This window comes from Paroedura picta, chromosome 11, assembly GCF_049243985.1.
Source record: "Paroedura picta isolate Pp20150507F chromosome 11, Ppicta_v3.0, whole genome shotgun sequence".
NCBI lineage: Eukaryota > Metazoa > Chordata > Lepidosauria > Squamata > Gekkonidae > Paroedura > Paroedura picta.
In genome coordinates, this window is record NC_135379.1 from 22,234,459 (window position 1) to 22,261,430 (window position 26,972).

Sequence of the window (26,972 nt, forward strand, 5' to 3'; positions counted from 1 at the left end):
ACAGCATCCTGCCCTCCTCCAAGTGACAACCTTTCAAATACTTAAAGAGGGCTATCATGTCCCTTCTCAACCTCCTTTTCTCCAGGCTGAACATTCCCAAGTCCCTCAACCTATCTTCATAGGGCTTGGTCCCTTGGCCCCAGATCATCTTCATCGCTCTCCTCTGTACCCTTTCTATTTTATCTACGTCCTTCTTGAAGCGAGGCCTCCAGAACTGCACACAGTACTCCAGGTGTGGTCTGACCAGTGCCGTATACAATGGGACTATGACATCTTGTGATTTTAATGTGATGCCCCTGTTGATACAGCCCAAAATGGCATTTGCCTTTTTTACCACTGCATCACACTGCCTGCTCATGTTTAGTTTACAATCCACAAGTACTCCAAGGTCTCTTTCACACACAGTGTTACCTAGAAGCGTATTCATAACCTTTGGACTGGGAACCTGCTTAAACAAAAGAGAACTTGAAATTTCATTCAAGAACATTGTTCAGAAGGTTTTTAATTCTTCCTCTGATATCATTCATAACACATTTTTCAGTAGCTTTAAATAGAAGCACTGTAATGCAGAGACAGGAAACAATGAATAAGAGGTTGGGATTGTGTACCCAAATCTGTATTTCATTTGCCCAAAATAGTGTGTCTGGATTCCATTTCTTCTCCACGCTCTACACTGACCTTACTTTTCCCAAGAAATTAGAAATGTGTATATAACTGTGCAGTGCTAAATAAATAAAGCAGATGCTGCTCATTATGATTTCTGTCGTCCATTGGTTGTCACCATTTCCTAAGCAGCTGTCAGTGGGTAGCATGTTTTCTTCCAAACAAACAAATAAACCAGTTTACTGACCTTAGCCTGTGGTATTTCTTTATTATGAATTATGCATCTTTTACTAACATGGCATTAATTAAATCCTAATACATTTGTGAGCTCCCAGGCATTCATTTGGAACAAGACATATTTATATGCAAAGCTGTGAATTTATATAGTGGTGTACTGAAATCCATTGTGGTTTAGCATTTCCGCCCAATCAGTTTCTGGGACAATATATGCACATTTGCATTTCATTTGTGACTCACAACAGTTCTTCTCCTGGGGTTTCTTGGGACAGAAGAAAAGCAAAACATCTGAATCCAGCCCCACACAAAATATGGATAGAACCCAAAGAACTTCCTGCAGGCGTCTTGTCCTTCAAATGTCAACGTTTCTGATCCATTATATGAAACCTTTCTTTCAGCAGCATGGAAGTCAGGGAACAATTGCAGATGCCACAGTTAAGGCCAACTCCCATATAAGTTTTCCGCTGACGACTCCATAGACAGAAACTCAGCAAGAATATTGGATTCTGTTCATGGACTCAGCTCTGGAAAATTAATGTTACAGCTTGAATTCTGATTATGATAGGTCTGTCTATTGTATCTAACCAAAAGAATGGTTAATGTGTCTTAACAACTGAGGATTTCTCCTCAATGGGCCTTAAGTGTCAGGAAATTATACTTAAGTAGTCAAGTGTCCATCAGGACCTGGAAAAGGTGAGCCCTCTTCCTGGATTCAAATGCATGCCTGACTGCAAAAAAAGTGCTGTCGAGACTCTGAAAGAGACAGGGAAATGAGCAAGTAGGCAGCGCTGTGCGTTGGCTGGAGCACCTTAGGGTAGGGTATTTCTCTCCAGACACCTAATGTAGGGGAGTGTATCTGCCGCCCAGTGAAAATTTCCCTTTGCCCGCACCTGTGCTCTACCTGTATACTGATAAATAAACCCAGTATTACAAAATTGCCTCAAATCACCAATACTCTGTTCTCCAGAGGAAACCATCCCATTTCATGCTTGGCCTGGAACTTCCCACCAATCAAGGAAGTGGAGAGAGACTGTAGTTTAGTGGTTAAGTGAAATGTCCCAGGGTCAGTCCCCACCATCTCCAGTTAAAAGGTTCCGGAAGCATGCCATAGAATGCTGGAATAGAATCATAGAATCAGAAGGGGCCATACAGGCCTCTAGTCCAACCACCTGCTCAGTGCAGAATCAGCCTGAGGCATCCAGGATCCAAGAAGAGTTGGTTCTTATATGCTGCTTTTCTCTACCCGAAGGAGTCTCAAAGCAGCTGTGAGGGAGGTGAGGCTGAGAGAGCCCTGATATCACTGCTCAGTCAGAACAGCTTTATCAGTGCTGTGGCGAGCCCAAGGTCACCCAGCTGGCTGCATGTGGGGGAGTGCAGAATTGAACCCGGCATGCCAGATTAGAAGTCCCCACTCCTAACCACTACACCAAACTAGCTTTAGCCAAGTTAGTGCATCAAGTGCCATCTAACATCCTGTCAGAATTAATCCTAATTATAATTCTATCTCTTTGAGATAGTCTGGGATTGGGAATGCTAAACCTTTGGGAGCTGCTTTGGGTTCTCACTGGGGAGAAAGGTGGGGTATAAATGAAGTCAATAATAATAAATGAAATGAATACGCTAAAATGTACCATGCTATGGCAATGTTCAGAAGAAGTTCCTGGCATTCAAAAACCTAACTTTTATTTTGCAAATCTCAGCAGAAGATCTGATGGCAGCTTTTACATTTGCAGAAAGGTGGGATGAAGAGGGAAAGGATATCTTTGTGGTCAAAAAGGACAAAAAGAATGTGATTGAATTTACAGGAAGGAAAATGTAAAGCTAATATTTGTTTTAAGCACCACCAGATTGGCTGGCTATTTTCCATGGATTATTCTGTATTCCCGATCACTAAGAACAAGAATTGAGATTGCATAGTTGCAAGTCGCCCAAACTAACTCAGTAAGTCCACATTACAGCAGGAATTAGAAGAGTGTTTATTCTGGTTTAATTGCCATTACTCCCACTTGAAAGAGTCCTGGTTGTTTGGTGAATGGGTTGAGAATTATCTTTACAATTCTCTCGCAGAACGTTGGGGAAAAGAAAAAGTTCACAGGATGTATGGGACAGGTTCCATACTCTCAAAGTAGATGAGAGATGCTTTTGTATACAACACAAAACATAGTAATTACCTTCACAGGTGTAATTGGTTGTTAACCAGTTGGGCCCTGAGGACACATCAAGGGTTTCCTAGCAGTGTTTATGTATGTTATACTAACCAAATAAATACTACAACAGTAAAATAAACAAATATTTTTGGGAAAGCAAATTCTAGGACCAATTCCACACAAGGAATCTACCCCTGGGCAGCCTCTGGTTGTTAGTGGGTTTTAGTGCTGCTTCCACATGATGTCATCAGCATCCCAAGGCTGTCCAGGGGCCGGCTCGTGTTTTGACGAAATTTGCCTCACGTCATGGCTCAACTAAAGGCATGTCTGTGGAGGGAGAAATGCGCAACAGATCCTGCAGTGTTTTGCTTGCCCTCGCACCCACCCTCCCCTCCCCATTTCTTGCTTGAGAATTTTTTTAAAAAACTTGGTGCGGCCTGCATTGCTTCAAGACTGCAAAGCGACTTTGCCTGCGTCAAAATAAAATGTTCCCTTAAGTGTCCATGATATTTTTGGAATTGGGAAGGCAAAACACAGTCCCATTTGTGTTTCTGGCTGTGGAGAATGAACAGGGAAAGAGCGGGGTGTGTGATGAAGCAGCCCTTTCCCAGTCAGCTAGGCATCTGTGCCCCTTGTTTTTAAGCCTTACTGTTTACATACAATCACTCTTTGGGGTCCAGTCACCACAAATCTACCAGAAGATAAACAGAGACCAAAACAACACACATCCCAAAAAAGGGGGAGGAATGCTTTATCGTTGTGGTGTTTCTCCATAGTGATGCAGAAGTAATACAAAATGCTTTAAACATTGTCGCATTGCCACATAGCAATGAGAAAGTACACTTTAAATTAAAAAATTAATTCTCTATATGGGATACCTGTAAATGTATTTTGTAGGGCAACATCAATCATGTCTGTATCAGGCATTCAAATATATTGATATTGCATTGTCCGTATCATTGCAGGTGATTTTCACAGATCACATAAAGGAGATTTTGAGATCGGTACATGGCTTGGGTTGGCATTGCATGCTACAACAACAGAATGCAGCTTAATGTAATTGCAATGTAATTTGGGGGTCTTTAATACATTTTATTTTCTTGTATTCCAACAATGGTAAGGAGCAGGTAAGGAGATGCTTGAAGATGATGTCCTACCCAACCACCAAAGCTTCATGTCAACTTCTACAGCAACTGCAAAAAATGAAAGATACACAATTAATCACTTACTAAGCAACAATATCCAGGCTTGATAGTCAGCCATAAATTCATAATATCAAAGTGATTTTTTAATGTTATATGTGAAGGAGCCTTTGAAGTATAGTGAAATGATGTCTGGCAGAATAAGTTGTACCAAGCAAACAAAAGGGGGGGGGTAAATATATACATACATACATATGACAGACATAAGTATTTGTTTAGTTCACACAAAAAGGCCACAGAATCTAATAATACTAATAATAGCTATTTAATATTTCATTGTCCAGACTATAAACAATGTAAAACACTCCCTTTTTAGCTGATGTGTGATGAATGTCAGACAATTCCTTTTTAAAGAGGAATGGACCAACCCCACACTAGCAAGAGAATACACACGGGGTTCCCAGGATGTCCCTACCAGACCCTTAGATTCAGCAACAGAAACAAATTGTTCTAATATGCTTAGATTCTAAACAATTGCTTCACTAATGTTTATTATATGTATCTACTCTGTTTCTATCTTTTCTGGAAAAATAACAATTATATATATATTTTTAAAAAATTGTCTATTAAGGCCACCAAGGAAAATCCTGGTGGGCTGATGGCTGGGGGACTGACTCCTTCCAAGACCACTCCAACCCAACAGAAGCCCCTAGACAAAGTGAGTTGGTAGCTGTGCTTCTGTGCGCTGGCAGCCACTGTGAGCTGGTAAGTGTGAATAATGGTTGCCAGGTTTCTACTGGCAACCAGCAGGGGATGGGGGGACTTGTCTGAAGAAAAAGAAAGGCTTAAGCCCTACTGTTGCTGTCATCCAAGAAGTGATGTTCATGCAATGCTCTATTTGGGCCATAACTCGATGGTAAAATTGGCTTCTGCTGTAGAGTTTGTTGCCCAAATACCAGAGCATTGCCTAAACGTCAATGGTGTGATAACAGCATTTCCTGTGCAATGCTAGTAATGAGGTCTGGGCCTTTCTCTTTCTCCAGGTAAGTCCCTCCAATGGCCCGCTAATCTAGAGTAAGCCCCATACCCACCAGGGGGTCTGGCAACCCTAGTGAGAGCTGGGTGGAAGCCATGGCAAGCCTGCTCCTCTTACCCATCTGTAAGGGGGTCCTCTTTATCACTCCCTGCTGACGTATGGAAGTAGAGTCATTTTAGGGCCATTTTTGCCTCCCTGTCTGCTCCTGTTCAGCAAAATTGTCTTCAGACTATACCCTTGCAATGATCTATGGACCATACCCGACCTTGACCACAGTGTGTGGGTCAAGACAATCACAGCACAGTGAAAATTCAGAAGGTGGGCCTACAAACCGAAAGCTAACACAATCACAGACTCAACAAAGGAACTCAGTATTGCAAAAACAGCCTCACAGCCTGAAATGCTGAAGAATGCTCACTTCCAAATAAATGAACACTCTGCATTGTTGATGTCAATACTGATGGCTGAAGACACCAATAAGGAGAATGTCACACAAGAAAGACAAGATTAGTTGATAAAATTCCTTATAGAATATCTTTTCTGGAAGGATTTAACCTCATTTAAAAACACTGTGATTTGATGAAATAATATATTCACTCTTGCCTTTTCTTTAACTTCACAAGGAGCTATCAGGCATATGATCTCTTTGAAAGAACTGTAAGTCAAATCAGATTCACCTGGCAAATAACTCACAAAGATTCTAGAGGTATGTCAGCTCCTTTGGGAGACCTGAAAATCAGTATGTGAGCTAGCCACTATATGAAAGATACTTCTCCAGTAGAAGTAAACTCAGATATCTTGACTATCATGTTGCATACAAAGAAAAAATGGCTCATGAATTCACTGAGTAAATTTTCATAGCCTGCTTTGAACACAGTGGTCTATATCCTACTCCAGAAAGCAAAGTTCCTCCAGCATAATGGAAGAGCCATTCTGTAAGATGGAGTAAATTCTTCCAGTTTAAGCAGCATTAGTGCTCAATATTATTGTTCCAATTAAGATAGCTCACAGGTACACCAATAAATCATTGACTTTTTGGAAACTCTTGATTAACCAAAGTCACTTTTAGATTCTTGCAATTAATGCACAAGGCTGCTTGTTTCATTTTCTTTTCCTAGGCAAGTGGTGGGGGTGGGGGAGAATGAAGGGGGAAAGACAATCCAAAAGGCAAATCTCAGCACATAGAAGTGTGGGCTTGAAGCACAATCACTTTAGAAATGAAAGCAAAAATAAGTCTTGCGAGGGAATCGCAACCAGGAACCAGGCAGCCTTTGAACTGATGCCCTGACCAATCAGCGACAGACTACCACGTTACATCAGCATTGGAGGTGCAGAGGAGGGGAAGGAAGATAATTTGGCAAAACGCAGAGATCTACACTTAATACTGGGGCAGTTTTCTCAAATGTAGCGAGTTATAACTGCTCCTGAATATCGCAGGGGAAAGGGAGTGTCACCACACATCAATCATAGATGTTGCAGAGGGAAATTTTAAAGTGCTTAATATAAAAAATTATTTATTTATTTATTTGTATTTCTATACCGCTCATTTCTTTGCAGCTCTGGGCTGGAAATCAAATAAGGTGTTGGTGAGTTTTTTTAATTCGGGGTCACCGGGGATAAAAAGCCTAGTGGAGAAGATGCCCAGATGTAGAAATCTTACTGGATGATCATGGAATAGTCACTCATTCTCAGCCTAATGTATGGGACAGGGTCGCTCTGAGGAGAAAATTGTATGTGTGTGTGTGTGTATGTGTATGTGTGTGTGTGTGTGTGGTGTGAGGGGGGACTATTTACCCAATCTTCAGATCCTTGATAGAAAAATGGGATAAAAATGAAACCAAGACATAAATTCATTCATTCATTCATTCATTCATTCGTAGGATTTCTATACCGCTCTCCCATAAGGCTCAAGGCAGTTTACATGAAACATCAAGGACATACATCACAATCACAACACAACACATCAACAGCAATCACATCAGTGGTTCAAAATTTAACAGAATATTACACAGATTCAGTTGAATAACAACTTTAACAAGAATAACAACTTTAACTAGAACCCTTAGGAAGGTCAGTTTGGTTCAGGTCATGGAGGGGGTGTCTGGGGGGGGCAGTGGATGTTGTTGGGTCAGTCAGCCTTGACCAAATGCCTAGTGGAGGAGCTCCCTTTTACATGGCACAATGTCAGGGAGAGACAGCATTCTGTTTTTCCAGCATGCTTAATTCCTTCATGATATAGTACAAATGCAGAGGGTATGATCCATGGATTATAGTAACAAGCAGTGTAAGTAATTTTAGCATGACATTTTTAGGCTTTATATGTGTTCGTACTTGGACTGTTTTTAGACATTGTTGTAAGCATTGTCTTAACTGGGCAAGACTATGTTGCATCCATGTCCAACCTCTAGCATGTTAGGGGTTGTTGTTTTGTTTTTGTTTTTTTTGCAGGGGAGGGTAATTATAGCTAGCTACACTGCAGCTAGCTGATCATTCCAAGAAACCTTGGAAATGTGGTTCTGTGAAGGCCTTGGGATTCTAATAGATAATTATCAGCCTTTTATCAAACTACAATTTCTAGGGTAGGGCTGCAATGACATTGTAAAAGTTGCAGAAACCAAGCAGAGAAAGCTGCTTTAAACTGAATCAAAACACGATCATCTAGGTCAGCAGTTGCTAACATATTGAATCTTCAGGGACTTTTGGAATTTTGAGAAAGGGTTATGGATGCCATCACCATGGTTGGAGGGCAAAAATATCTCCACCAGGAGAAGGGTTAGGTTTCTATTTCCAAAGAGAGGGAAGGATTCACTCCCTGCTCAGATACAGGGAGAGGCTGCCCTTTTGCCACATAAGGAAATCCGTGCCTATGGCCAAGCCAAGGGCATATCTCTGTGACATGCCTGCCTAGAACGAGCTTTCTGTTATTGTTTTGTTTACCTCTAACATTCTAGTTCTCTAGAGCAGGGGTAGTCAACCTGTGGTCCTCCAGATGTTCATGGACTACAATTCCCATGAGCCCCTGCCAGCATTTACAGAGGCTCATGGGAATTGTAGTCCATAAAAATCTGGGGGACCACAGGTTGACTACCCCTGCTCTAGAGGTGACAAACACATCAGGAGCAAATAGGAAGCAGGTGGGCACCATGCAGCTCGCAGATACCTCATTGGAGAATCATGGATGTTTTTCAGTATTGCTGGCACTGGCTCTCTGAGACCTTTGCCAGCATCTCCTGTTGGAGATCTTTCAAGCTGAACCTGGGGCCTTCTGCATGCAAATGACATAGGCAACCAATTAGGGGTGTGTGGTTGTGGGTAGGGGTCTTGGTGTGGGTGTGAGTGGGTGTGTAAAAAGTACTGTCAAGTCACAACCAAATTACGGCAACGCTAGCCAGGGGCTTTCAAGGCAAGTGAGAAGCAGAGGTGGTTTGCTGTTGACTTGCACACTAGTAATGAGTTATAGCCCTCTCAAAAGCCAGGTGCATGTAGCTCTTAAAGAGCAATGCCATGGATAACAGGCACTCTTCCTCAGGCTGCATTAATATTTGCATCAATCCATGCCTGTTGGACAAGCTGGAGGCAGGGGGAAGAGAGAGAAAGATCCAAAGCTCACACCTTTCCCAAATCTATTGTAAATTATTGTTTCTCACTTCTACTGACTGATGGCTCCATTAAGGTCTTTCCTAGAGCTTCACTAATGGTTGGTAGCCAGAATGGTTATAACTGTACAGTAGGTACTGCTGTTAAATTATATTTCATTAATAACTCTTCTTCCCATGATGTATGTAACGAGTTTTAAATGAATAATTTAACCTTGTGAATGATTAATGATAGCTATTTTTCACTCTTGTCAAAACATATTACTTGTTGAAAGTGAGTAAAGGGAGTTCCCCCCCCTCCTACAGGATAGTTAAAAATTTAGCCCACACAATTGACTTTATACAATCAGTAGCTAAAAATCAGTTTTCAAAGGGGAGGAGTGTTATTCCTATATAATCTCAACTAGAGGGGGTCAGTGGGAAGTAGCATGTTTTTCTCACAAGCTAAAGATGGCAATAATTTTCTGTCTTTTGAATGAGATATAATATAAATGTGATAAATCAACATTAATTTTCAAAAATGGCTTTTTCCCCCTGGGATCCCTTCACTGTCTTTGCTTTGGTTGACTGCTCAGTGGCTCAATGATATAAGCAGGAAATTCCAGATTCAAGCCCTGGCACCTCTAGCTAAAAGTATCAGGGGGTGAGTAGCGTAAAAAAAAATACCCTAAGATTCTGAGTGATGCTACCTGTCAGTGTAGATAATGCTGATCTTGATAGACCAATAGGCTGACTCAGTATTCAGCAGCATATGTATTTAACTTATTTTAAAATGATTGCTTGACATCCTGTTTGTATTTGTTACCCTGCTCCTTCTCAGAGCTCCATTCATTTTGCATTCCCCCTCTTCATTGTAGTTGGGAAATAGCGACCAGCACAAAGTCCTTGAGTGAGACTCACAACAGAGTAAGGTTTTGAACTTTTGGACATTGTCTGGCACTCTAACCATCCTGCCACGGTTTTATCTGCTTCTTATTTGACTGACTCACAGTGGAGTCTAGTTAAGGATGTGATGATCAAATGTCCCGTGTTCCATAGATTCATGCAGGAATCCAAACATCATCCTATTGAGTTGCTTTTTCCTTCAGATACCACTCTGTGCATTTAACAAAATTCAGATTGCAAAGTATCCTCTGCAAAGGCCAACTCACTTCATTCTTATTATACTGCCAAAGGGGAACAAAGTGTTCTCTGCCAGAGACACATTCCATGACAAGTTACTTAATAGTACCCCCAGAAAGTTCATTCAAAAGGCCATCCATTCTATTTCACAGTATTTTGGAACTGAACTGTCCTAATTTTTGTGCACACCTGGTATACCTGAAGTAGATTCCACAGATACAGCCCAAGTTGCTACAGTTCTGCTTGGCTACACATTACAAGAAGACAAGAGTTACTGGAAAAGACAATAACAGGAAATGTAGAAGGCATCCAGAAAAGACCAAGACCCAACATGAGATGGACTGAAGGCATGGTCCTCAGGGTGGCCAAACCGTGGCTCTCCAGATGGCCATGGACTACAATTACTATGAGTCCCTGCCAGTTGGCCATGCTGGCAGGAGTTTATGGTAATCGTGGTCCATGGCCATCTGGAGAGCCACAGTTTGGCCACCCCAGGTCTACAAGATCTGAGCCAGGTGGTTGAGAGGATGTTCTGAAGGTAATTAATTCATAGGATTACCATAAATTGGAAACAACTGGATGGAACTGAACACATGCACATTTACTCAAGCTACCATATTTATGGGATTAATATAAATTACTATAGCTGTATGGGACCGATTACATATAACATTCTTTGTCCCCTCGCATCTCTGGATGCATTCCACATATGATAATTTCATTAGGCATAGTGACCCACATACAAGCTATCCCCTGTTTCAGAAAAGTCACAGGACCCCAGACAAAGGTTTTTAATTAACATCTGTAGATTTTTGTAGCTCAGTTTTGTAGTTGTGACCTCTCAAAGATTTAACAATTCATAACATCCATTTTACAATGTGACGTCATTATTCACTAATCAGATACTTCTGTTTAAAAGCAATATACAGTTAACAAGAGGTATTGTATGAAGCTGTTAGCAAATCTTGCTAGTTCCATGCTAAACATTTCTGCCCCAGACTTTCCTAATACAGAATTCTCCTTGCCAGAATTATGCTGGCTTCGTAGGGTAGGTATTCTAGGTACTTATTCATCCAGAGGTGAGTGAGACACTTAAGATTTTCAAGTGAAAATGGAGACATAAAAGCATCTCCAGTTCTTATTTTAAGTTATTTCAGGAACCTAATCTCCACTCACCTTATTTAGAAAAACATTCCAGTTAAATAAATGGATGACTTTGTCCATAAACTGGGCTTTAAAAGATTTCAGCACTCTTTATACCAGGGGTAGTCAAACTGTGGCCCTCCAGATGTCCATGGACTACAATTCCCAGGAGCCCCCTGCCAGCATTCGCTGGCAGGGGGCTCCTGGGAATTGTAGTCCATGGACATCTGGAGGGCCGCAGTTTGACTACCCCTGCTTTATACTGACATTTTTAGGCTTGGCCATGAGGGTTAATGGTCGAGTATCTGCTAGAGGTCCCAGGTTCAGTCCCCGGCATTTCCATTTTAAAAGGCCGGGCAGCAGGAGATGCAAACTGTGGCTCTCCAGATGTCTGTGGACTACAATTCTCATGAGCCCCTGCTGGACATCTGGATTGCCACAGTTTGACTACCCCTGCGCTAGACAATGCTGACTTTGATCAACTGTTGTTCTGATTCAGTGGGTTGCTGTGGGAAAGAGTCCCATATTCAGGCCTGGCCATGTGATGGGTTGACAGAAAGGCACCCTGACTTGTAAGTTACCTTGAACTTGGTTGAGCTTATTCCTGAATAAACATGCATAGGTGTGACTTCTGACTAGTACAATCACCCGAGAGGTATGGTAACCCAACCACTAAATCCTACACATGTATGTTTGAAGCCTAAATTGTGTGAACTTCTGTGAGGACGAGACTATCGTCTACATTGCACATTTTAAGTTGGTTTTTAACAGAGTTTGCCTACCACACTTTCCCACAAGAATCCTTGAAAGTTTAGCTAATAAGATAGCTTAGAATTATTATTGAGACAATCCTTTGCCTTGGCTGCAATCCAAAAAGACAATTTCCTGGGAGTAAGCCCCAGGGGATAACATGAGTCTTACTCCTGAATAGACCTGCTTTGAACAGCTCCCTTAGATTCTATATGGGTATCCCATACTCACTGTGGAAAGGCAGCATGAGTTTTAGGGTTCCAAAATGTAAAAACAGCTTTATTTGGTTTTAAACTGGATTGCAATACTTGGAACTATGAGCCCTCCAGCAAGTTTCTGATTATTTTCTATTGGTTTTTACCTCACGACATGAGAACTGTAACATTTAATTGAATGCTCCCCATCACAGGGCCCCTGCTTCTTAGACCCTGTTAAGTATCATACACATTGACAGCAAAACATGATGGTGATGATGATGATGATGATGATTTAACAATACTATGAGACAAACAGGTACCCTTTGAGGAAGCAGAGAGATTTCTGTCTTCAGCATACACGCCAGGTTCAGTTTATAGCAATGTTACACAGTCTATAAAATGTGTGAGCTGGTCAATTTTACAAGTGAGACGTAAATGCATTTCCCCCATGCCATTCTCCGTTCTGTGGAAGATTTTACCATGTGATTTTCCCAAACGTGTAGATCATCCGAGGCTAGAGAACCTTTACAGCTCTTGGAGCTCTCCAATCCCGTGATTTCATTAATAGCCACCTGCATTTGATGAGCATGCGTCAGAAGAAAATAGGCAATACTTGGGAATGAATAGAATTAAATCTTCATTTCTCCTCTTCTTGTTGGCCTACCACGAATTTCCCTTCCCTTCTGCCTGCGTCAGTTACAAATTAAAAGGGCATTTAATTTCCTTCCAATGTGAAACCACAATGTTTCAAAATGCAAAAGGGTGGGCATCCTGACATGACATTTGAAACCTGTCCATGACTCTCCGCATCTTGAGCTTCCTTCCCCGAGTCAGGCTTGTCATGGACATGTAGAACAGCAGCTAAATGATAATGATTATTCTGAAGTGTCAGACTCTGATCTTTCTCACATAGTGCCCTGTGTAGGATGAGATTTTCCTAATGCATAAACAATAACTATGATTATGACTTTTGACAATGAAGGTGTTGTAAAAAATGAATTTATTCTTGTGTAAAACCTGCAGTTTTGAATTGAGCGGGAGGGAAGAAGAAGCAAAGCATCCTACATTCTATCGTTCTTCTTGGCTGTTCCACAGACAGACAGACAGACAGACAGACAGACAGACAGACAGACAGACAGGGGACTGTGACATCTCTACCAACAGACGTGATCTGACCGGAAATATATTTCATTATTTCATCTATAACGCTTTGTAACTTTGAGTGAAAAAGAACAGCTGTTTTTTCTGTACCCTGCATTTTTACTATCCAAAGGAGTCTCAACGTGACTTACAATCGCCTACGTTTCCTCTCCCCACAACAAACACCCTGCAAGGTAGGTTAACCTGAGAGAGCTCTTAGAGAACTGTGACTAAGCCAAGGTCACCCAGCTTACTGCATACAAAAGAGGGCTGGCTGAATGGAATAATCCAAACTATAAAAATTCAACCAATTGGCTGGTACACAAATGAAATCTTTTTGGTTATAATTCTTCCAGTTTATTTCGTAGATATTGCCTTCATATCTATGATGTGCAAACATAAACCAAAACAGGTTCCACATAAACACAATTTATTTTCTTTTTCAATAGCCCATTTTCAACGGTGTGTTCTTCCTCAGTGGTATTTTATCAAATAAATAGTCCCTCAGGCTCAGTCTTTCATGGAGGTCTCTTTACTGCTCTATGAGGGTTTTCACAGCCGTTTTGGTTTATGTTTGCACATCATTGGGCTGATCCTGCGTTGAGCAGGAGGTTGGACTAGATGGCCTGTATGGCCCCTTCCAACTCTATGATTCTATGATCATAGATATGAAGGCAATAAAATAACATAAAAATAAATAACAAGAAAAAGGCGGATAACATTTGTTTATTTATTTAATGACTAGATTCAGGTGGGTCGCCCTGTTGGTCTGAAGCAGCAGAACAAAGTCTGAGTCCAGTCGCACCTTTAAGACCAACAAAGTTTCAGTCTGTGTAGAAGCTTTCATGTGAATGCAAACAAAAGTGTATATCTTGAATAAAACTTTGTTGGTCTTAAAAGCGGCACTAGACTCACACTTTGTCTTACTGCCTTACTAAAGTCGTATCTTGCCTTTGTCTTCCATGGGGATCCAAAGTGGCTTGCCTCTTTCTCCTCTCCTCCAACTTAGCTCCCAACATTTTAGCCTTATACCAATCCTGTGGGGTAAGTCTGACTGACAGTGTGTGACTGGCCCAAGGTCACCCAATAAGCTTCCATGACAAAGTGACCATTCAAACCAGGCCTCCCTGGCCCTGGTCCAGGGCTCTAAATGCTACACCATGCTGGCTATGTCGTTTATTAAGGGGACATCTGAATCATAGTTTCAGATGTTTGCAGATCAATGCTTTTTCACAAGAAGGAAATCCCACTGAGAATAAAATGTTTCATGCAGCTGCACTGCCTTCTCTAGCATGCAAGATATGCTCATGTTCAGCCCATTGTTCTTCCCAGCAGAGTCAAGAGATCAGAAGGAGGAAGTGAAGTGGTTTGCAAGGATCAGACAATGAAATTGACTGCATGTATTCCCCCAAAATAATTAACCCCATTCAAATGTGCTTTGGGACCCATTCCCTGCATTGTCTTGGGTATTATTCAGAAAAGCAGCAACGAACACCCTTAACCAAGAGAGACAGATATTGGACATCCAGATTTCCTCCTGAGGACAACAATCAGCCTGTAACATCCCGTCAACTTTTGCAAACGACCATATATTGACAGCTGGGGCTGACTGGTTATTATTCACACCTCATTGATGCCTTACAAATAAGAATCCCAGATGACCATGGGAGGAGGCTGACAAACAGGCAGATCTCAGCCAGGATATACTGGATGCTGGGTCATTACGATATGTTTGTCAAACTTGTTTTAAAAAAGCATTTTAAATAACTAATCGAAGAACAGAAAACTCCTGGGGATCCATACTACCATTTCATTCACTGAAAAACCCAAGTCAGTTACTAATTTTTAGAATGATCCTAAGAAAAGGGAGATGAGGCTTCGTGAATGCAGTAAGCAGCGTCATGAAAAACAAATATTGTCCACCTGATTCAGGACTCTGGTTCCAAAGCTAAAAGTATTTTATCCTTCCAAACATGGATGTAGTCCTGTCAGGACATTCTCTGTTCTTTCTGTAAAGTTGGTGCTAACCAAAGGCTTTATTACAGTGCTGATCTAGGATTCTTTAAAGAAGGCAGGGGTGGATGGGGAAAAATATAAAAATGAAATAGTGGAGCAAAGGGATCTAAATGGCAAAGGAAATTGCTTTCTACAAGCTGTGTAAACTTCAGTTAGAAGACAAAGGGCTCTGTTCTCTTTCCAGCGCTGGACTTGCTTAGCTTGCATACTCCCAAACGCTTGGGGTGGGGCGAGGGGAGGGTGCCTCTCCGCTGTGTGCATCAAACTCCAAGGAAAGGTGAATGCAGGCAACCATTTGCAAATGGCAAAATACCATGGATGTACCTATGACCGAATGGTAAACAAATAATGCAATGTAAACATTATACTCGGGGGAGGGCTGGAACTTAACTGAGCAATACAACATGTTGCTACAGCCTTGCTTAAGCTGAGCCTGCAGCCACAATACATGCAGTATAGCAGCAAACTCTCAGTTCTAATGAGATGTTGGGTATCTGCAATATCACATGGATATAGTCCTTCTTGTCCATCTTCAATCAGGCTTCTATGTCCTCCTGACGAAGGGTTGCCAAGAACTTACAACTGTCCTGCTTCCCTAGATATCTGGAGTGATTTTATGTTTGCTATCGGAAGACAAGGGAGGATAATAATACTACTATAATTCTGTTCCCCAAGAAAAATCCAGGAAAAGAGTGGAATGGTAAGCATAATCTTACTCCTTGGTAAGAGATGATGACCATCTTACCAAGAGGTTATATGCACACCATGGAAAGTTACCACTTGGTATTTACTTCATCATGAAATAAGATGTTATGGTTACAAGTATGTTTTGGATCAGAACAAGGAGCTTGTTTCATTCATTTAATAAAGACCCGATAATATAGTCATTTGGCCAATACTGATGGTACTCAATTCAGGTGGGTAGCTGTGTTGGTCTGAAGAAACGGAACAAAATTCAAGTCCAATGGGAGATGGAGCATCATGGCACAGTAGCGAGGCAGAACTTTTTGCCATCTCTGACACCAGGCAAGAGAGACACAGTTCTGGGCTCTGTAGCCAGGTGGGGGCATGCGATTCCACCCCCCCAACTCTCCCCCCAGCAACTCAAGATCCTGGGGGCTCTCAATACGAACCGTCGGGATGAGAATGAGCTCTTCATGTCAACAAGGTCACCCTGAGCATCAGGCCCAGACTCTACCCTGCCACATAACTTTCATTTTTTCTCTGATTCTTTTGCATTTACATTACCTAACTTTACTCATCTGAAGCTTTAAGACGACACCTATCATACTAAGACTCGGAAATGTAATTGGGGACTGTGTTGAGACAATTTTATTCTTTTATTGATCTGCTCGGCTTGATTAAAGCCCAATGACTTTTCCTGCTTGGGGAAGAGGCTTTTGTTTGGAACTCTCAGGTGTAGATCTGACTTTGTTTACAGGTACGGAGATCCTGCCTTGTGTTAGCATCATCTTGCAAAATGAGCATCTGAGAGCACAAACTGAAAATTGAACACCATAAATTCTACAACTAGAGTGATATCAAACCAATGATTTTTCCTGCTTTGGCTAGAGAGGAAGGAAGTATAGAATATCGTAGAGTTCACCCTGTAGCCCAGAGAAGTAGGAAGTGTGGAGAGAAAAATTCTTTTTGAGTTGGTGCCTCTAAGCAAAATGTGGATGCCAGGATTTAGTTCAGATTAGAAATAAGCTTTGCTTTTGTGACTGGTTTGTCTTTTTACAAGGAGATAGAAGCAGATAGAAGGGGACAGAAGAGTACAGAAGAGTGCCCTGGATTTATTTAAGAGGACCCTGGGAAACTCAGTCCCACAAAACTCCATATGGTTTTCCTATAAGAAACAATAAGGCTTCTTTCATCATCTAAATTTATTCACTGGTGATTTATTTTTACACCTACCCAAGTTACTGTAGGCTCTTTTTTATTTGCTCTTGGCCATATTAAGATCAATTGTGCCTTAGAAGGTTAATATTTTAACATTATATATTATTACTAACTTTAATGATATGCTAATTTAGGTTATTTTGCACTAAGCTGGTTATTATAGATAGGATCTGCTCCTCACTATTCTTTTGAATATTGCAAATGCTCCATTAAGATTATTCAAATATTTTGAAGTAACTGAAACCTGCTTTTTCTGTTCTTTTGAATAATATCTCCATGTACTGTCAATAAGTTAAATGTTTATAACTATAGGGTTTTGTATTCACATTTGAAGGTCTTGAGTAAATGTCTGTAAAATTAAGACACTTTGCAAAATCCCCAAAACAAAAGAGATTGTCAGATATAATATCTCATTGGAGGAAAACGAAAGACATGTCTAAAAAGAAGAATGTACCTGTGAAAAGGGTTGGAGAAGAAGCAGAAGAAGAAGAAATTGATGTTTCAGAGATTATGAGGAGTTTAGATAAACATACTAAGGAACTTCAGGCTTTGATTGAAGATGTAAGAAAAGACATTGCAAAAGAAACTGTAGATTTAAAGAAAGAAGTAGTGGAGTATAAGTTAGAGTTGACTATCAGAATTAATGACCTTACAAATCTGATGAGATGAATACTAAACAAATACAAGATGCCCAGGACAAAATTCAGCATGTAGTACATGATGTGCTGGAATTGAAGGACTGGGAAGACTCAGCTGAAAAGAAATTTGAGGTATTAGAGGTCCTGGACAGAGCAAGGAGTTTAAGATTAAAAGGCATTCGTGAAGAATTTGAGAAACAGAATTTTTGCCAAGAACTCATAGAATTAATCCAAGATTTTTTACCAAATGAGGAGATACATATTGAGAAGACTACAGGATCTACTCTAAAGCAACCGTTTGCCATGAACAACCAAGAGACTTGTTGATAAGCTTCGACAGCAAATTGGTGAGAGATTCAGTGCTTAAGAAGAATCATGCAGAACGACTGACCATTAAGGAAAAATAAGTTAAAATATTCCAAGATCTTCCAAGCTTCTCTTTGTAAAAGAGCTGAATTCCATTTCTTGCACCAGAAGCTGATATGGAAAGAGATTAGATACTTTTGTTGAGTGCCTTTTGCTCCTCAAGTTTTGTTACCAGAAGGGAGACAAATTATCAAGACAGTTCAACAGGCTCAGGATCTAGCTGATCATCTTTCTCAGGGTCCTGGAGGAGAGAAAGAGGACAAACAAAATATTCCCGAGCAGCCACCAAATCAACCTTCCCATCCTGAATCAGGTTCATCAAGTTCAGGATAAAGAGGCAAAGAGGAAAATATGGAGAAAATTAAGATTCTTTCTATAAATGTAAATGGTCTAAATGCATCAACTAAGAAATCAAAGATTTTCAATCAACTGAAGAAAGTCATGGCCAACATAGTTTGTTTCCAGGAAACACATATCAAGCAAAAACATGAAAACATTTTAAATGTGAAGAACTTTGGCAGAGTTTATGCAGCTTCTGCCAAAGTCAAACAACAAGGGAAGGTAGTCTATATAACTAATCCCAACCTTAATGCAGAGATCTTGACTCAAGATCCGAATGGTGGATTTATTTTTATTAAGCTTACATTACCAGATGGGTAGAATTGGAACCTAACAGACATTTTCATGCCTAATAATGGAAAATAAATATTTTATGAAGTTTTTTTTTCAACAGCATGTGGATCTAATTGATGTGGAAGCAATTCTGATTGGAGATTTCAGTGTAGTTCCCGACACACTACTGGATAAATCCCATAAAAAAGGTGCAAAGATGCTGAAGTCTGCAGTCCTAAATTTTAAGTGATTAGCATTGGTGGATGTTTGGAGTGGGAAAAGACATGATTTGAACAATATATTAAAACAATTTAACAATTTGGAAAATCAACATCAGAACTCACATTCCAAGTTAATTTGGAAACAAATTAAGGCTTTAATATTTGAAAGAGATTTACTAGAGACAGAAGATACGAGGGGGGAAATTGATTTTTTTTTAAAAGAACTTTGAGTATGTGGACAAACAAGGAAAATGATCAGCTTAAAGACTTCAGAAAGAATCTCATAAGTAATCTATTTCCCAAATGAAATCCAATGGAGTGGTTTACCATAAAGAAAATGAGATTCAAAAATGTTTCCTAAACTTTTTCAAAAGTTGTATAGCTCAGAAGCTAAAGATAAATAATCTAAGTTTACTAACAAAATTTTTGGAAGGCATCCCTCTGAAAAAGTTTCCCCTTGAACATTGACATATTTTGAACAAGAGAGTATCAGCTCAAGAGATCAACAATGAAATAAAAGCAATGAAGACTGGAAAAGCTCCTAGCCCAGATGGATTTACTATGGATTATTACAAAAAGATGATACACATTGCTACTCAACCTCTTCAGCATCTAATCAATGAAATTATGGAAATATCAGACATTGTTTCTGGAAACTTGGGAACAGGCTTTTAAAACTTTGATTCATAAAGAGAGTGCAGATTCCTTAATCCCACCATTTTATAGACCATTATTTGCCAAATGTGGATTATAACATTTTTGGCAAGATTTTGGCAGACAGACTTAAGAAGAATGATGTGGTACATGAAGATCAGACTGGTTTTATGTCAAGAAAGTATATGAAAAATAATATCCATTTGGTATTAAACGTAATTGACTATGTGTAGAAGATATCTCGACAGATGGCTTTTGTTTTCTTAGATGCCAAAAAAGCACTGGAGCCTTTGGAGCTTCTTGCAAGCAACCCTACAAGCAATAGACTGTGGTGAAGTTTTCCTAAAACTTATTTGACAAATACATTGAAGACAAGAGGTTCCTGATTATAAAGTCAATAATACTAAAACAAAAATTTTAATGATGGCTACCTCTGACCAAGTGTTGCAGGAAATCAGAGTCAAAACTGGATGTGAGATTAATCTGGAAAAACTAAACTATTTAGAAGTATACATTGATAAAGATTTGGACTGCCTATTTGACAATAACTATGAAACTGTATGGAAAGAGATTCAAGTGGATCTTTAAAGATGGTCAAAAATTAACTTTTCATGGTCAGCTCAGATAGCAACAATCAAAATGAATGTTTTATCCAAGTTATGCCAATACACGTTAAAGACAAAACCCTACCAGACTGGCAAGGTTCTTTAAATAAATTCATTTGGAATTAGAAAAAAAAACATAATTGCTTTTAAGATCCTCCAGAATGATAAAATGAGAGGAAGGCAAGGAATACCCGATGTAAAACTGTACTATCATGCAGCTCTTTTAACATGAATAACAGGATGGATTATGAATCCCACAGTAAGAGACCTGGTTTTGAGAAACATGGGATAGAAGAAGGTTTAGACAACTTACTATAGCCAATGACAGGTACTAAAAAGAAAACAGATATTCATTTTTGGAGAAGCGTTTTGCTAAAAACATGGACTAAGTATAAAGCCAAAATAAATTCCCAACTTTCAATACTAAAATCCTCTGTAGAAGCTTATTTAAACAAATCCCAACATATGAGAACTGATTGTTTAATACTTATATTAGGGCTTCAAAATATCACTTTTTATCTCTAAAATGTCTTCTAAAAATGGAATCCACCTACAAGGATGAGTCTATCACTGGAACATGGATGCTTGGGCACTAGATAAAGGGGTCATGGGAAGTGACGCGATCATAGCAAAATCCAGAAGTCTTTGGGTAGTTTGCTGTAGTTAGGATTTTGAACAATATCACAGTATACCCTCAAAGAGCAAGGGAAACCACTGCTCTATTAGAAGTCTATTGGAACAACTTGGCCATGACCGCTCCGCATACTTTGGAATCTGCATAATTTCCCAAGTTCTATACTGACAGCTTCCCACCTACCTAGCTCATCACTATAATCCAAAGCTCAGACCTTTTGCCATTCTCAGAAAGGGAAAATTCAGTTGCTAGGCAACAGAGCTCCTTCCCATTCTCCTAGGAGCAAATGTAAAAAATAAATCTCAGTTCTAAACCAGCCTCGACACTCTGATTTGGATTTTTCGGAGAAGGGGTGTATTCAGCTTGAGTTCTGTTCCAGCCTTCCTCTTGACTTCACAGCTCAGTATGCCTACCCATCCACTCAATATATCTAGCTGAAAGAAGCCTGGTTAGACCTCAGAGTGAACGGCCAACAGCCCTTTGGGTTAGAAAGACAAGCTTGAGCCTCCGGGGAGGGCGGTATATAAATATAATTAACAGACAGACAGACAAAATTTCCTAGTGAATCCTGAGAAGTGAACACTGAGAACTAGAAAGCTAATCAAAGACAGTTTTAAATTATGTCATTGCCTGGAATCATGCTCTTAATCAGCACTTCCATAATTTTTCCAAATAAAACACTGCTCTTTAATTCAGGTGGGTCGCCATGTTGGTCTGAAGCAGCGGGACAAAGTTTGACTCCAGCGGCACCTTTAAGACCAACAAAGTTTTATTCAAGGTGTATACCTTGATATCTGAAGAAGTGTGCTTGCACACGAAAGCTTATACCATGAAAAAAAAAACTTGGTTGGTATTAAAGATGCCACTGGATTAAAATTTTGTTCTACTGCTGTTTAATCTTTGTCAGAGTCTTTAATCAGTGGTTCTACGGCCCTCATCCATCCTCACGTTTCATATGAAACATCTCTACCCTCTATGCCAGGGGTAGTCAAACTGCGGCCCTCCAGATGTCCGTGGACTACAATTCCCAGGAGCCCCTGCCAGCATTCGCTGGCAGGGGCTCCTGGGAATTGTAGTCCACGGACATCTGGAGGGCCGCAGTTTGACTACCCCTGCTCTATGCTGACTTCAGACATTAACTAGATAAGAAATTATAGCAATCTATAGGTTTCCTCCATCATTTGATGTTAAAAACCCGAGATACCAGTCCTCACCACCACTCTAATGAAATGAAACATTGCACCTATTAACATACTTGAAAATGATGCATAAATTATTTAGGGATTTTTATTTATTTATTTGGATGTTTATACCACCCATTCTTTGCATGAACTGAAAATAAACTAGCGTCCGTTCAAATCATTGTCCCTCTGGTCGCTGAAAGAAACGTAGGGGGTAGGAATAGTAAGGATCCAACTTTGCACTCATTTTCTCCAACCTGGTGCAACGAGCTCTCTGCCTGGCTCGCCTACATTTGAGAATTCGTAAGAAGCATGAAAAGCCCTGGGTTCTGTTGAGAGAAGGGTGCAAAGAGGATGGAAGGAAACAGTGAAAAGAACAAAAGAGGGGAAACTGTGAGCAGGGTATAGAAAGAGTCTCGTATGGCACCAAAAAAGAGAAAAAGGAAAGGGGAAAGAGGCAGGAGTGCAAAGAGAAGAAGGATAACATCACAGGGCACAAGGAGCTCAAGGGATGCAGGGAGACCTCAGGAGAAAAACAGAAGGAAGGGGGAATAACAGAAGGGGGTGAGGGATGCCTGTGGTGCCCCAGAGAGAGAGAGCAAGAAAGCGAACACAGTGGGGTGCATAGCGTAAGTGGGAATAACAGAGCATATACAAAGAGAGCCCAGGGGTGCTACAAAAAGAAAGAGAACAGAACACTTAACTATGGGGTACAGGTTGAGAAGCAGCAGCATAAGGTTCAGAGAATGCTCTCGCTCTCTATGGGAGGGGGAGGGAGAGAGAGAGAGAGAGAGAGAGATGAATTGGGGGGTGTAAAAACTAGGGCCAATTGAGAAAAGATTCAGAACACCGCAATGAGCTAAAGTTCCAGCAAAAACACTCTTTCCCTGCACTTGACGTGGCCCTCATAATGGTTTCTGTGGTGCTTTCCTGATCTATATACAAAGAATGCTGGAAAGCGTATTGTTGTTCAGAGGGAATGAGCATAGCGAGAAGTAGCTTAAGCTTCATAAAGGCAGGGGTGATTTGATTCGAGAGGGACTTGGGAATGCTCAGGTTCTAAGCACACAGCCTTGGGATCCTGTTGAGTTCAGGATGGGGTGGGGGGGGTCGTATCTGAGTAAATATGCGTGGAGCTGCTTGTTGTAGTGCTTGGGGTGGCTTTAATTTTTAATTAAACTTCCCAGAGAACTTAGGTTGCTTTGCTGCCACGTGGCTTGGCTTTCTGGCAGTTTTTAGATACCTTCAGATGGATGTGCTTTCGGTAACCCTCTTAAGAGACATGCTAAATTGGCATGTTCCATGCTGTGAAATTAGGAAATGAAAACTGTGCAGTCTCTCAAAAGGGGTGCCTATTTGTCAAATATTAAATGCAAATATTAAATGCAACTTATTATTTCCCTTATTTTAATTTCCCTCCTTTATGCCCTGCCTTTCTCCTCAAGGGGGATCCCATTCTCCTCTCTGCCATTTTATTCTGCTCACATTGCTGGGCTCCTTGCTGGTTCCACCCATCACAAAGATGAGTGGGAAAGGCTGCCTAATCCTTATATCCTGTGGCATTTGTCACCTAGTCCTTTTTCAGCTTTGTAGTTGCTACAGCAAAGAATCCCCTTCCTCAGACAGAAGGGGCTTGGAGTGTTGGAGGGGGAGGATAAGTCCCTTCTGTCCCTCAGCATTTTCTGCAAAGATGAGGGGTACTGTTATAAAATGGAAGGTTGCCAGCTGCCTGGAGGGGGGAAATGCCCTGCCCCTTTAATAGAGCCTTCATAAGAAGTTATTTGCCAGGTGATGTTATTTACATCCATTAAAAGCATCTGCTGCCTTTTTCCACACAGTAAGCCTGGTAAAGAGACAGGCCGTTTTTTGCCACGCTCATTGACAATCGTAGAAAAACTATTTTTTCGTCATTAGGGTGCCATTGGCTTTGGGTGCACTGTGAAAGTATCATAGCAATGCCTATTCTCCCATGAGGAATTAAGAACCCAATACGTTGAATACACTGCCGTTTCTCTCTACATAACACTACCTAGTCTAATTCAGTCTACACACAAAATGCAGACAAAAGACTCGAAGATTCTGGCCCGGAACATACACACAGTCTTTTGAACATCCACTTTGATGACGTTTTCTCTAAAAAAACTAGAAAGCTTGCACAGTATTTTGCAACATTTTGGTTAGTCCTATAAAAGGTATTGTGTGTCTCTTTTGGCACATATTTTGCCATGGTGCCTTTAAATTCAGAGCAAATCCACATATCATTGCATGCCCATCTATAGTCAACCGCTTTCATGTTGGGGGGCGGGGGGAGCACAGCCGCAATGCTCTTAATCTCAAAGGTAATCACCAAAGCGTGGACTGGGGTAGCTTTAATCTCTCATTTTCAATCACCATGTTATTTCCTTTATTCTGGCATTTCTCTCGTTACCACCTGGCAGTGGAGGCCCCAGAAACCCCAGGGTTATATCTTGCCAAAAGCTTTTTCCCCACAGTGTGATGACCTGATTGCTGCTGTGAGCACCCTTTAGAGATCAAAGCAGGATTAATGTGTATTTTTAAGCATTTCCTTGGCACATGACAAACCTCTAGAGGTGGGCTGGAAAGAAAGCCCAGAGAGCAAATGCAAAACAACACAAAGCATCCCAGAGAGCATTCGATGAGAAAAGGCTAATAAACATCGAAGCCGGTTTGCCCTATAAGCTGAATAATGTCGGCTGGGGTTCAGAAACATGTGGCCGTTGTGTTTTATAGTCGCCTGCCAAGAGATTGACAGTGTCACCCGAAGCACAGGCCATTGTTGATCAGAGGGGAAAGCGCTTACATGGAAACAGAAGCCTATTTTTCTGTAATAAACTATACCTGAAATAACGCAAGCCATTCAAAGCAGATGTCTTTGGGTTATTACTCTGGATGGAATAACCCATCAAGCAGGTACAATATTATTATCCACTCGAGTTTGTCAAACCCATGTCGGGGAGGGCCTGTTTTGAAAACTACAGGAAACTCTTAAAACTGCAGACTAGCACTGAGGGGCTACAGGCTCAGCTAGACCTTGAGTCGAACTCTTGTTCAGGCAAGGTGGTTCCTGGGGGGGATCTTTCACTCTCATCTGTTTTATGGGGTAGTCGGGAGCATAAAGTGGGGTGAGACGGAATGCTTGTTTCATTGGGCTGCCTGCCTGTCAGTCAGCGGAAGCAGAGATACACCCTGCTAGTACCATATCACGGAATGGATGGGTAAATTTGTTTAGGATAGCACAGTCAGCGCAGATAGGCAGTGGTTGTAGCCCACAGCAACATCAGAGCATGAAGGGGGCAGCCTCTTTATTATATACAGTACTGCTAGGGTAACTTTTCAACCAAAGCAAACAGACAAGCAACAAAGCAAGTGGGCTTCTCTTCTCACGACAGCAGGCAACGGATGCCTTGCCCAAAAGATATTCTCCTTTAAAAACGGCAGACCAGACTGATCCACGAGGACCCAATCTGATCTTCCATAGGAAGCTTGGAGAGGGGAGAGAGAACTGCATAGGAGCCCCTGGAGACAGAGATTGTACCCCCACCACACACTATACCCAAAGGACTGCCCCTTGGACTGGTTGCCTTGGCAGCCAAAGGGGTTGCCTTGGCAGTCTTGCAATATCCGTGTGCCTCTCTGCTGCCAAGCGAGGCTTTCGTCCGGCGCCCCGGACCTGGGCTTTCTGGAGGGCCTAGATGGCACCCACAGCCCTTGAAATTGACCGGACTCACTGCTGGGGGGGGCTTCCTTTCCCTTCCCCCACCCCAGCTCTTGCTGCTCCAGAGAGGTGGGAAAGGGTGGGAGGGCAGCCCTGCTGAGGTTGCTGGCTTTGGGATCGCCCTGGGAAGGGGCCAGTCTGTCTTTTGCTTGGATTGCCACTGAGGCTTCCCAGTGGGCCCCAGAAAATAAGGGCCTCTCTCACCCCCATCTACTCCCACCACTTCAGCTCTTCTCTGCTTGGCTATCTGAGCCAAATGGGAGAGGAATGCTCACCTGAGCATGAAAACTCCTTTGGGGCCTTTCGTAGGAGACCTTTCCAGTTGGGGGCTGCATCACACTATCCCAACTATTAGAAATTCCCCCCTCCCTCCCCCAGCGCACCAAGAGAGACAGCCGAGACAAAATCAGAAGCCAAAACATGGATCTGTCCTTTGCTGTGGCCTCCTGAGAAGGGAGAATAGGGGACGCAATGGGTAAGCAACAGACACTTGGGGTGTGGCCACTTTCCCCATCCTTACGTTGGTTGGCATTGACCCCATCCTAAACTGAGCGAGTGGGACGCCCCTCCTGTTATTTTCCCCTGCCCTTCAGGCCTTCTGGTAATCAGCACCAGAACTTCTAAGTATCACTGCAGTGTTTGTTCCCTTGGCCAAGCTGCAGGCTAGGAAAAGCAGCATCGGTTGAACTTCTGCCTTTCGCAGTCCTTGTAAAAGCATGATATATGGAGTGGTTGGCAGGTGACTCCTCCCCTTGTGTTTCCTCCTTCCTGCCTCACCTCTTCCATGATCCATCTCCTATCCCTGTCTCCTTGGGGAAGAAAGCCCTTGCAGCGGTTGGAGAAGTCGTATTGTACTGCAAAACCTTAAGGGACAGGAAATAGAGATTTGATGGCTGCATGCACAGCCTGCATACGTTCCCCATGCAGACAAAGTAGGTTAGGCAAGGCCAAGTCTTTCATCTCCAGGCTCCAGACTGGCGGGTCTGGTCTAGGAGCTGTAAAACAGGACTGTCTTGAGTTGGGCCACACAAGTCCCTTGGCTCTTGAATTTCTCCTTCTTGTATGCAATGACTTGGGAGTCAGTCCAATGAAATTCTGCAACACTTTCAAGAAGACAAGGAAGAAGAGTTGGGGATTATACCCCACCTTTCACTACCCAAAGGAGTCCTTTCCCCCCAGCACCCCTGTGAGGCTGAGAGAGCTCTGGAAGAACTGCTCTGTGGGAACAGCTCTAACAGCACTGTGACTTGGCCAAGCATGCATAGGATCGGCCTGCTCTGTTTAGCAGAAAAAG

The 26,972-nt window shown here is 41.6% G+C and overlaps 1 long non-coding RNA gene across 1 annotated transcript in view; it reads right to left on the reverse strand.

The window, feature by feature from the left end:
- Positions 1-3,721: 3,721 nt before the first annotated feature.
- LOC143820508 (uncharacterized) overlaps positions 3,722-26,972 on the reverse strand; it is a 45,403-nt gene continuing 22,152 nt past the window's right edge. Inside the window, exon 2 of the long non-coding RNA XR_013225375.1 lies at positions 3,722-4,180. This is a non-coding gene — a long non-coding RNA (uncharacterized LOC143820508). The remainder of the gene's footprint in view (positions 4,181-26,972) is intronic.